This window comes from Protopterus annectens, chromosome 7.part0, assembly GCF_019279795.1.
Source record: "Protopterus annectens isolate FY-2018-M chromosome 7.part0, PAN1.0, whole genome shotgun sequence".
In the NCBI taxonomy this organism is placed as follows: Eukaryota; Metazoa; Chordata; order Ceratodontiformes; family Protopteridae; genus Protopterus; species Protopterus annectens.
The window spans coordinates 1,549,600,484-1,549,612,767 of record NC_056739.1 but is presented as its reverse complement, the minus strand read 5'-3'; positions in this window follow the sequence as shown (position 1 = coordinate 1,549,612,767).

The following is a 12,284-nucleotide window of genomic DNA, read 5'->3' as shown; positions in this document are numbered from 1 at the left end:
GTGGAGTCTGCATCTCCTCCATGTGTTTGTGTGGATTTGCTCTGGTGCCCTGCCATTTTACAAAGACGTGTCTGCAGTTGTAATCCCTGCTGAAAATTGGTTTTGTTCTGTCCGCAGTAAAATTGACAGGCATTTGAATTTCAGACTTCAGGTTTCTGAATGTTTAATTCCTTGCATAATTGATGGTGCGGTGGTAGTATTGTTGCCTCACAGCTATAGGTTTTCTGGTTTGATTCTTGGTTGGGGTGGCTTCTGTTTGGAGTCTGCATCTCCTGCCTGTGTTTGTGTGGATTTGCTCTGGTGCCCTGCCATTTTACAAAGATGTGTCTGCAGTTTTAATCCCTGCCTCTGCTGAAAATTGTTTTGTTCTGTCCGCAGTAAAATTGACAGGCATTTGAATTTCAGACTTCAGGTTTCTGAATGTTTAACTCCTTGTATAATTGATGGTGCAGTGATAGTATTGTTACCTCACAACTATAGGTTTTCTGGTTTGATTCTTGGTTGGGGTGGCTTCTGTCTGCATCTCCTCCCTGTATTTGTGTGGATTTGCTCTGGTGCCCTGCCATTTTACAAAGACGTGTCTGCAGTTTTAATCCCTGCTGAAAATTGGTTTTGTTCTGTCCGCAGTAAAATTGACAGGCATTTGAATTTCAGACTTCAGGTTTCTGAATGTTTAATTCCTTGCAGATTTGATGGTGCAGTGGTAGTATTGTTGCCTCACAGCTATAGGTTTTCTGGTTTGATTCTTGGTTGGGGTGGCTTCTGTGTGGAGTCTGCATCTCCTCCATGTGTTTGTGTGGATTTGCTCTGGTGCCCTGCCATTTTACAAAGACGTGTCTGCAGTTTTAATCCCTGCTGAAAATTGGTTTGGTTCTGTCCGCAGTAAAATTGACAGGCATTTGAATTTCAGACTTCAGGTTTCTGAATGTTTAATTCCTTGCATAATTGATGGTGCGGTGGTAGTATTGTTGCCTCACAGCTATAGGTTTTCTGGTTTGATTCTTGGTTGGGGTGGCTTCTGTTTGGAGTCTGCATCTCCTGCCTGTGTTTGTGTGGATTTGCTCTGGTGCCCTGCCATTTTACAAAGATGTGTCTGCAGTTTTAATCCCTGCGTCTCTGCTGAAAATTGTTTTTGTTCTGTCCGCAGTAAAATTGACAGGCATTTGAATTTCAGACTTCAGGTTTCTGAATGTTTAATTCCTTGTATAATTGATGGTGCAGTGATAGTATTGTTACCTCACAACTATAGGTTTTCTGGTTTGATTCTTGGTTGGGGTGGCTTCTGTCTGCATCTCCTCCCTGTATTTGTGTGGATTTGCTCTGGTGCCCTGCCATTTTGCAAAGACGTGTCTGCAGTATTAATCCCTGCATCTCTGCTGAAAATTGTTTTTGTTCTGTCCGCAGTAAAATTGACAGGCATTTGAATTTCAGACTTCAGGTTTCTGAATGTTTAATTCCTTGCAGATTTGATGGTGCAGTGGTAGTATTGTTGCCTCACAGCTATAGGTTTTCTGGTTTGATTCTTGGTTGGGGTGGCTTCTGTGTGGAGTCTGCATCTCCTCCATGTGTTTGTGTGGATTTGCTCTGGTGCCCTGCCATTTTACAAAGACGTGTCTGCAGTTTTAATCCCTGCTGAAAATTGGTTTTGTTCTGTCCGCAGTAAAATTGACAGGCATTTGAATTTCAGACTTCAGGTTTCTGAATGTTTAATTCCTTGCATAATTGATGGTGCGGTGGTAGTATTGTTGCCTCACAGCTATAGGTTTTCTGGTTTGATTCTTGGTTGGGGTGGCTTCTGTTTGGAGTCTGCATCTCCTGCCTGTGTTTGTGTGGATTTGCTCTGATGCCCTGCCATTTTACAAAGACGTGTCTGCAGTATTAATCCCTGCGTCTCTGCTGAAAATTGCTTTTGTTCTGTCCGCAGTAGAATTGACCGGCATTTGAATTTCAAACTTCATGTTCTTCAGAATACATAGTAGCACAACCTTTTTTCTAGCAATTTTCTAAGTTTATAAGATGAATATTTTAAATTTGTCCCTATTTTTGGGACTGTATTCCCCCATTATTGGCTTCGTCCAGGTTTTTGTGCTAAGGTTGACAGCTATGGCAAGAACTGAATTCACTGAATATGGACTGTAGAATTGTGCATATTTACTGATAAAGGTGCACTGTAGAATTGTGCATATTTACTGATAATGGTGGACTGTAGAATTGTGCATATTTACTAATAATGGTGGACTGTGGAATTGTGCATATTTACTAATAATGGTGGACTGTAGAATTGTGTATATTTACTAATAATGGTGGACTGTGGAAGTCTGAGTAGACTTTTTTATGATAAATGTTCTCAACTGGGCAGTTTTGCCATTATGGGTGCATATGTTTTGTTTCATTGCTTACTGGAAAAATGTTCAAAACAAATTTAAAACACCCTCTAACAAGTGTACTGTATTGTACAAGGAATATAATTTTTAGTACAATGAGGAAGGTGTATCAAAGAGCACATGTATGTTTCATATGCAAGGGGCCTATGATTCGAAAACAGCCCAAAATTATCTGCCACTGGCAAAATGTATTTTCTTTGAATGTGGGTTTCAATGCTGTTTCAATGAATGTGAGTTTCAAGGGCAGAGAAGTTTTAATGCTAAGTTTTCATTGTGAGACTGCATTGCTTTGTTTAACAGATTACTTAATGTTTGTGCTGTAAAATACAAAATAAAACTTTCAAATGAAGTCCAATCATTGAAGTAAAGCAGTATGCACATTAGTGTTTATGGTAAATGGAGTGAAATAGCCAAGTAATGGTTAATTGGAATGGCTGCAGAGGCTCCAGTTCAACCATTATTTTGTCAGGGGAAGGGCAGCAAACTCAGACAGGCCCAGCTGAACTATACCTCCCAACTGTCCAGATTTTCAAAGAATGAATAGATTTTTGCTTCTTATTTTTGGTTTGTTGTTCATAAAATTTGTAGTTTTAATTCCTAAATGATTTGCCAGAAGTCACTAAATAATAAGTTTCAGACTTCATAACCTTCATAAAAATGCATGTTAAAGTAAGAGCCGTTCTATCAACTGTCTCAATTTATACAAGAGCAATTTTTAGTACTGTTTATATGTGCCCCAATATATTTGGCCTTGTTCAGATTTACTGCATTAACAGGTTGAGAGGTACATGCAAATAAATTGCTTTATAGAATTAGGCATAGCCAACCTCTCAACTGTCCCCAATTTTTGGCTCAAAATGTTGCTCTTCCCCTAATAATCCCTCCATAAAATAGCAATTTTGGAAGAAAACATGGAGGGTTTACAATTAAGAAATAACTGTAATAATCAAAGTTATAGATTACTTGAAATGCATGTAGATTCTTTTATTTTGTCAGCTGCTCAAGGTAGCAGTACTAATATTAAAGTGTCCCTTCTTTGACAGGTAGAAGCTGTATTGTGTGTCTATTTTATATTTTTGCATCACATTTTTGGTCCATTTTTCATAAAATTGTGTTTTTGGCAAATTAGTGACAAATCACTAAAGACTGAAGTTAGAAAATGACAGACATTTGAGTTTCAGATTTTATACCCTTCAGAAAATTCATACTAATGCAAGACCTATTCTATTATCTTTCTAAGTTTATTAGAGCAATATTTAAAAATTGTCCTTCTTGTTGTGCCTTTGTCCCACTTCTGTGTATGGCTTTGTCCAGATTTCTTGCTCTTGAAGTTGAGAGGTATGACAAATGTGTCAGGGCCATCACAGTCAGCCAGAGAGATTTCAAATTGTGACATGCTTGTTGCACCCCACTCCCCATGTAGTGACTCTGGATGTGTCCAAGCAAGGCAAGGAGTAGTTGTATCTACCTTGGATGGGGAGGACACACTGCATAAGTACTACAGTGGCTTTTCATCTGTCCTTGATTTTGCAGAATGGTCTGGTTTCTGTCATATTTTTGTACTGTTGATTTATGCTTATTACTCAAAGTGCCTGTTGCTCTGTGTTTAAGTAGCAATGCTTTAATGACCATAAGGTAAGCTTGTCTGACATCGTAAGATGCAAGTAAGCTTTAATAAGCATACTGTTAAAGAATTGCCAACATTGAAAGCCTTTCTGTTGTTGCCATGCAGAGAATACTTGACTAGATAATGTATAAGCCTTGGGTATTAAAGGACAGGATTCCATTATTTTAAAAAGCTCATTACACTTGTTGGAGACTTCCAGTCATCTCTACAGGCTTTACCCGTAAACTAAACAGAATGCCAATCATGTGTGGTCCATAACCTGTACAGTAATCCTTTAAGCAATGTATCTTGAGCTTGTTTCTTGTTTGCTTTTCATTTTTACTTTTATCATGTTTTCCCCATGAAACGTTGTCAGGCAGCAGGTCTTTTTGGATAAGAAACATTTTTACAAGTGGGGGCATCACATAGATTTCTACTTTCAGCATGTTGCTTGGTACTTTAATAAAGCTGAATATATTATAATTAGAACTGCAGTGCAAGGAGAAGTAGTTTGAGTTGAGTGCTTCTGGTTTTTCTTATACTTGATTTTGACTGGCATTCCAGTAATGTATTTAAAAAGTAATTTATTTTTTCATGCCTCACAACCTTTTGTTTCCATCTAGATATTAAGTAAGCTGTCATGCAGCCAATGCATTGAAATATTTTTATTCTTCTACACTTATTTTTGTCTTGATTGGACTTTCATAATGATGGTTTGCCACCCAGGGCAGCGTATTTAATTAAAGTTAGTTTTTTTGTGGTTTTGTGCATAGCTCCTCCCCTTTATGGTTGACCACACCCCTTCCCTTTGACCCCGCCCATTCAGCGTCTCCTGCAGCCCCCCTGTGATTTGAAGTCACCAGCCGCCACTGATGTTAGGCAAAGAACAAATAGAACATATTTAGAAAAGTATATGTCTATTGTATTTATAGATCATTCAACCCCTATGAAACAATATGATGGCCCTGACAACTTTGGAATTCTGAATGCAAGTATTCAGCAATCTGAGGATTCACAGTGTTTAGAAGGAAACAAAAAAGAAAGACAGGAAGAAGTTCACAACAAATAACAAGGAAGAAAAAGAAACTAATAAATGTTTGTAAAGTAAAGAGAATACATACTAAAAAGGGCACTTCTTTGTTATGTAACACACAGATTACAGAGAATTATAAAAAAATTCTATCAGAAAACCTTCAATCTACCGAAAAAGACATTGTTTTTCCAAAAGAGAAGGTATTAAAAAAGAGGCAAAGGGCGGGTGAAAAGGAAGAAATCAAAACTGAACATGGAAGGACTGAAGAACATTACTATAAGAAAAAAAGAAGAGAAAGACAGATGTTGACTACATGGCTCAAGCTGTAGATGTACAAAGCCATGTGGATGAGAATTGTATGCTTCCAAATTTAATACACAATGAAAGCACTGGGATTAACAAGACTAATGGTGAAGATCATTCCTTTGTAACAATGGATACAGCAGATATTACTGTATTAGAAATTAAAGATTCTTCAGATCTGATCAGAACAGATATTTTTATAATTGGAGATTCAATTATTAGAGAAAGTGATACTTACATTTGCAGAGACGATAATGAACATTGAATAGTGTTATGCTTGCCTGGAGCAAAAATAGAAGATGTGAGACAAGCCCTGGAATGCCTTAATGTAAGGAAGAATGGATCTGTTCTATTCATGTTGTTACAAATGATCTCATCCTCAAGGACTGTCTGACTGTTAGTAGGGAACGTATACCCTCTTAAATAGTATAGCTTGTACTGGAGTTGAAACATATTTTTTTACAAATCACATATAGAAAGGATAGTCAGGTAACCATGAATGAACATATTTTTTGGATAAATTCCTACATGGAAAAATGTCCCGTTTTAAAAAATGTAAATGTGTAGCGCATGCAAGCCTAGTTTTGGGCACATGTGTTCAGACAGGATGGTATGCATTTCTCAAGCTCAGGAAAGAGAATTTTTGCAGCAGATATTTTGCAGTATTTGACAAACACAAGGCAAGATTTTTGTCAGGTTGAAAATTTAACAGTTCTCAGATAGCAACATTTGATGAATTTCTGATTGCTGTTAATACTAGGAGCATTAATAATAATGTTTTTATTGGAAAATTTGCTACATTCCTACAAGACGGATGTTATTGTTAGTAAAACATGGTTAAAGAACAATGACTGAAAACCAGTTTTATCAGGGTATAAATGTTTTTACTCTCACAAAAAATCAGGTGGAGGTGTTATAATAGAGAATAAAGATAGTTATGAGACCTGTAATTATTACATGTTCAGTAATACCACCTATACTGTAGACTGTGTAGCTGTGACAATAAAGACAATACTGGAACATATAACAATTCTTGGAATGGATAGACTACCAAAGTCAAGTGCTGACGACCTGGAGGTATTTATACATTTCTTGCACGAAACACATGAAGGAAGAATAATATTAGATGGAGACTTAAATTTACCCTAAATAGACTGGAATAATATTGATTCAGTAACATTTGTAAGGAAATTATGCACAACGTGAAAAAGAAAATCCAGGAAATGGAACATACTAGATATTTATTATGATCCTAAAGAAATTACTTTTACTTCAAGTCATGTTTTACCATCATTGATGTGCAGTGATCATGGGATTATAAAGCTTAATTTGTTGCTAGATAATTCTGCCAAACTGAAATCTAAACCAATGTACGTAAGATTAATTACAGATTACATGGAAGCAAAACAATAACTATATGAACTAACTGGAGTGATGTGTTCATTGTAAAAACTGCAGATGGAATGTGGAAAGTTTTGAAAAAAAAAATTATTTGACTGCAAAAAAAAAAAAAAGTTTAACATCAGGATCCAGACATAAAGTTTCAGGGGATATATTTCCATAAGAACAAGTTATTTGATTAAGGTGAGAGACAAAAAATATATAACAAATGGATGAGAGGTCAAACTACAACTTTGAAAACTGAAATAAGCTGAACAAATAAATTAAGCATAGTGTGAGACAAGATCAAGAAAAAATTGAAGAAAATGTATATAAAGATATTGAGCATAACAGGAAACCTTTTATGGGTACATAAGATATGGAAGGAGTAAAGACATACACATTGATAAACTGTGTGAAGATTCTAAAATTTATTCTCAGACACAACAGATTATAAATATATTTACAAAATCTTATGCAAAACAGTTTGGCTTCACAAAGAAGATAATAAGTTGTCCTCATGACATCCAGGTAACCTCAGATACTGGAATCAAATTAGATTATATTGAAAAAGAACTGTACAAACTGGATCCAAACAAAGCACAGGGAGGAGATGGAATTAATAATGACCTGAGAACACTTCAGCAAGAAATTACAGTACCATTATATCTATTATTTACTAGGTCACATAAATATGGGGAGATTCTTCAGGATTGGAGACATGCGCTTTTAAAACTGTCTTTAAGTGAAATGGGAGAAGGGCAAATCCAGAGTCATATAGACCCGTAAGATTACATTCATGCTGCGAAAAAATAATGGAGAAGGTAATATTGGATACAATATTGTCTGACTTGGATAGGTTAGGACTTGGAACATATATCAGCATGCATATGTTGAAAATAGATTTATTATGACCTGTAGCAGATATGAATGAAAAAAATTGTGCTGTGATGTGATTTATATAGATTTAACTTCAGCATTTGACAGGGTCATACACAAAACACTAATCAATAAATTAGAACAATTAGGTATCGATGTGCTCTTGATAAGATGGATAGCTGCATGGCTTACAAATAGGACATGGCAAGTATCATACAGCAATTGGACAGGTGAAATTCTTGGTTACAGTCAGGGTGTCCCACAGGGCTCTGTCTTAGGCACTTACTTGTTTAGATTGTATTTTTCAGACCCAACTTTTTCATCTGAGGTGTTCTACAGTCTATATGCAGATGACATGAAACTGGGTAAACTGAGTTACAAATAAGGTATGCCTGCAAAAGAACTTGACTAAATTGACCATTTGGGACAGGAGAATAATATGCTGATAAATACATCAAAAACTAAGCATAAGAGATTTGGGAGACCTAAACTGAAAGGTGAATATTTAATACAGCACACAATTATTGAACTGGTAGACTCATTTAAAGACCTGGGTATATGGGTAGATCTAGCCTTGAGTTTTTCTAATCATATCAATGAATTGGTTAATGATAGTTATAGAAATATAGGTTGTATAAAAAGATTTATAAAGTCTAGGAAATCAGAAATGATGAAGTAATTGTTTGTTACTTACATTAGACCCAAACTTGAGTATGGAATAACAATATGGAAACAGTGGATACTAAACTACAAGCAATTAAAATATTTTTAGTCCATTTAGTCTTATACACAGGTCAGCCATGTTTTATTAACCAGAGAAGAAGCTGTAGATAGCAATTAAAAAAAGAGTTAAATGATTTTATCTTGGAAGGGAAGACAGCAAGGGTCAAGTGGGATAAGCTGATTCTTCCAATAGAACAAGGTGATCTAGGATTGCCCAATTTGAGGGGGTACTTTAGAGCAACACAGTTAAGGCTCTTATACATAGCACAAGCAGAAAACTATAATTCAAAGTGGAAAGGAATGATGATGATATGGGGGGACCTCAAGAAATAAGGAGAGATTGGGATTTTGGATGCAAACTCTTAAGGAGAACAACAAAAATCATACAGAGTATTATATTCATAAAATAGCAGGGTGTATTCTAAGGACTAATCCAGCACGAGAATGGAGAAAAGAGATTTTGCCAATTGAATTGGCTGTGGTTAGGGATACAGATAATGGGCAAGAATGGACAGGAAATTACCAGAGAAAACTGGCAAAGGAACCAAGGTATTGGGAGCAAATAACTAGAAAGGGAAAGGTCACAAACAAAGAACAAGAAACCAAACTACTGAAAAGTAGACGAGGATGAACACAATGAGAGCCAGCAAACTGACAATAAAATAAAAGAAACTTGCATTTAATAGTAAGCGCTTTCGGTGTGGATCAGTGCCTCACCTTCATCAGACTGAAACAAAATGAAAATCAATTAACATTCTTTGTATAGAAAAAATCTAACAATCAATGTATTAAAACCTTGATTAGTGAACCCAATCAGTTCTTAAAAGAGAAAGCCTTCGTACACATTCTTCAAGTAATATACTGCTAAATTACACTGTTTTTGACTTGAAGTCATGTGCAAACATGAACACATTTACTTTATGTTATTAAATTAGTTAAAAATAAAAAGCAGCATTACATATTAATTCAATAAATGCCTGAAAGTTGCCATGAGTAAAAACGACATCAAGCCTTATAGCTAGTTAACTAAACTAGCAATAGCAAAATTAATAATTAAACAAACTATAAATTAGTTAGTAAATTAATGTAAACAATGTATAGTAAAAGTCTATTAATTAATCATTTTGTATAAATATCTATCACCTATATAGTAGCTAATAAAGGTATGCATATATATATATATGTATATATGCAAACCTAATAATATAGTGAGATATAAATAAGAAATAATGAATAAATACAAATACATCATTGTATATGCCATTATATATAAATACTAGAAAAACAGTACTTATCAAATACTCATCTCCTAAGGGCATGCAGTTTCAAAACACATTTAATAGATAGGTTTTCATTCAGCCCTGGTGGAATGGACGCCCCTGTTTTTATTTGCCAAATTAACTCATCAATTTCTAGTAAAATCTGTCAAGGGCCTCCTCTGATGTCATTGTCTCTATGTTGTAACACTAAAAATATAAAAATATGCCCAGGGTATTCTAAAATGTGTTTAGCCAAAGCGTTTTTAATGTCCCCCTTGCTAATGGCATAAAAATGTTCGTACATACGCTATTTGAGTTTCCTTTCGGTTTTGCCAATGTAATATGCATTACATTGGCAACATAAGGCTGCATAAGCCACGCTTTTGCTGTCACAATTAAATCTCAAACCATTAATGTATGTTTTGTTGTTGATTATATATCTAGTCCCTTCAAATATGTGTTTGCACTGAGGGCAAATACCACATTTGAACATACCCTTGACCCTACCAGTTAGAACTCTTGTCTTTTTCTCAAGTAATCCTTTCAAGTTTAGCCCTCTCCTGTACGTGATACGTGGTTTCTCACCTAATGTTTTAATCATTGTTAATTCTTCCCTAATGACGTTCCAGTTTTTATTTATAATATCCCTGATAAATACATAATCTAGGGAAAACGTTGATAAGAAGCTGGTCGTGTAAGCCCTATTATTCTTATTGTCCAATAAAGAATCCATTGGCATGGGCTGTTGCTTTGACCCACTAAGTAAAGGCTGAAAATACCCGTTTATTCTTTTGTGACAAACTTCTTGCTTGATGTTAACAATCAAAGAAACAGGGTAGCCTCTATGAGTGAACATGCCTTGCAAGTTTTCACATTCAGCCTCAAACTCAGCATCATCTGACACCATTCGGGCTGCCCTAACCATCTGATCTTTAATAATGGCCTTCTTTCGGTGGTAGGGATGATTACTTGAAAAGTGCAGAAAGGTATCTGAATGTGTAGGTTTCCTATAAATCCTGCTGATATACCTACGTTTACATCTGTCGTTCACTAAAAGAATATCTAAATAATTAATAGAAGTATCATCGATGTTATATGTAAACTCAAGAAAACTTGTCATGGTTGAAATGTTACGAATAAAAGTTGGAATGAGAGTTTTATCTCCCTTCCAAATGCAAAACATATCATCCTGGTATCTTGTATACCAGGAGACATGCTGTTGAAAAAGGCTATTCTGAAATAGCAACTCATTTTCCCAATATGCCATGATGGTATTAGCAAAACTACCACCACATGGTGACCCCATTGCTACACCCGACTTCTGCAAATACAGTTTGCCTTCAAAAACCATGAAATTGTTTGTCAAAACAATTTCCAATAAAGTTTCGATTACATATATGGTGTTCTCCTCTACTTTTTTTTTTTTTTAGGACCAAAAAGTCCCTGGTCCATTTAAGTCCAGTTTCCTGGGGGATAACTGTGTAGAGGTCTTTGATGTCTATTGTAATGAAACATGCCTCAAGTTGGTAGTCTAGTCTATTTATGGTTCTTAAAAAACCCCAAGAATCTTTACATATCTGGGGCTCACTATCAACCAGTGGTTTTAAGATGGAATCAATGTATTTGGCACAACTGTGTGTAATGGATCCTCTGCCATCTACTATAGGTCTAAATGGGGGGCTATTAAGAGATTTGTGTATTTTAGGAGTGCCAAATAAGGCAGGTGTTTTGGGTGCAATCATTGACAAGTATTGGTAAAGGTCCTTGTCTATAGACCCCTCTAAAAACAAGTCATCCAATATTGACCTAATTTTTCTGTATGCCTGATTGACTTCATTAAGGGACACTCTTTCATAAACGTTTGTATTAAGGTGTTTTTGCATTGCTTCAACGTAAATGAAATTATCCATAAACACAAGACCTCCTCCCTTATCGGGATTCATGACCCTGATGTTACAGTCATTAAGTAGATGGAGAAAATCCTGTTCTGAAGCGCTGAGGATGCTTTTGGTTGTTGATAAATGTTGCTTTTTCTCAGAACAAGCCCTCAGATCCATTTCACAAATCTTTTCAAAAAGGCAGAGTCTAGGGTGAAGGGGGGGATTAAACAAACTAGGAACCCTGATAGAACTAGTTTCAGTTGAACTTGCCCCCATGAGCAAATTTAGATTTAATTTGCGAACAAACAGTTTCAAATCTATGATTGTTTTGGCTAAATCCATCCTTTTGCCAGGAACATAAGTTAGCCCTTTAGATAGAAAATTGATCATGTCTTGCTGAATATCAAGGTTTGTATAGTTATAGATTTTAAAGTCACCTTGCGTACTTATATGTATAGAAGGGGCAAGACCATACACCTGGTTTGAAACTGTCACCTCCTTTGTTTCCTCCTGTTCCTTTGATTGCGGTTGGTCCGTCTGTTGTTCTGTTGACCAGACCAATCAGTCCAAAAACCCTGGTCACTGTTGTTTTGCTCATCGTTGGGGTTAACCACAAGTGGTCGGTCATGGTAGTTATCATTAGCGTTGGGATCATTAGTGTTATTGTTGCGATTGTTAATTCTTTCGCTACGTCTTAACCCGTTTCCTTCATTGTTGCTAATGTTATTAAAAGGACGAGCTTACCCTTGATCATGGATTCCATCAACCCTGTTATTATTATGCATGTCATTTTTATCTGGGCTACTGTTAGATGGAGGCTTAGGGTAAGCAATATTG